The sequence below is a fragment of the Etheostoma spectabile genome, chromosome 4 (assembly GCF_008692095.1).
Source record: "Etheostoma spectabile isolate EspeVRDwgs_2016 chromosome 4, UIUC_Espe_1.0, whole genome shotgun sequence".
In the NCBI taxonomy this organism is placed as follows: Eukaryota; Metazoa; Chordata; class Actinopteri; order Perciformes; family Percidae; genus Etheostoma; species Etheostoma spectabile.
Window position 1 is genome coordinate 1,594,885 of NC_045736.1, and position 1,160 is coordinate 1,596,044.

The following is a 1,160-nucleotide window of genomic DNA, read 5'->3' on the forward strand; positions in this document are numbered from 1 at the left end:
CCCTGCCCCTGCAGTCATTGTCGAAGTGTCCTTGGGCAAGACACTGAACTCCGGGAACTCGTTGCTCCCGGTGTTGCGCATCGGAGTGTGAATGTGTGTGAGTGTTTACAGTATCTGATGAGCAGGTGGCACCTTGTACGGCAGCCCCGGCCACAGTGTATGAATGTGTGTGAATGGTGAATGTTTCCTGTAGATGTAAAAGCGCTTTGAGCAGTTGTTAAGACTGGAAAAGCGCTATATAAATACAGCACATTTACATAATGAAACTTCGTTTATAATCTGACAAGCAACGTGTCACAGCTGGAGTCATGCTAATTGTTTTGGCCTTTTTAATACCTGGAACAACAACAATGGAAGACTTGCTACAGTGTATGATCACAGTGCATTCAAAGTAAACCCACAATTATTTGAATAGGGTCAAAATGTTTTATTATATAATACTGACTCCAGGTTCAGTGTCCACTCCATTCTGAGGTCTTCAATGTACTAACAGCTCAATGAAAACAAGCCAACAACTTGAAATTTCTGTTTCAGGGGAAATAGGGAAACAAGATGTGTTGTTTCCAAACTTTTTCTTCTTCAAGGAGCCCCAATCTCACATTCATTAGCCCAGACAAAGGACCCCCCCCATTTGTTATGATTCGGTTCCGGTTCTATATTCACAACGTTGCACTTCCAGGATTGCTCCGGTGCCACTGGAAATTCCAACCTACTTTGAACACACTACTACTTAACTTTAAAAAAAAATTCTAATCAGTTTAGTAAAGAAAATGTACATGCTGAGGCAGAAATCAATAATATAAATAATGTCAGTGTTTATTTGTGTAGAAGTGATGGGGAATTTTGAGACCTGTAACTGAGATAGAAGAGAGATTTAATAGTATTTCCAGATTACTTTTAGCCTGCTTGGAAAGAGAAGGAAAGATTGAAATTTGCTCTTTGGATGAATATCATTATCAGTAATATGTGAAAGCATTACTTGACAGTTTTTCTTGATGTGGTAAACCCTAACCCTTTTGTGTTCTTAGTACGACGGTCAATCTACAGTACATACACAAACACGTTATCCTTTATCTGATACAACATAGAGAAACAAGGGGTCAAGCACTCAGAGATACACGAGGCTGGCTACGCAGCACGGTATATGTAGGTTTGTCTGG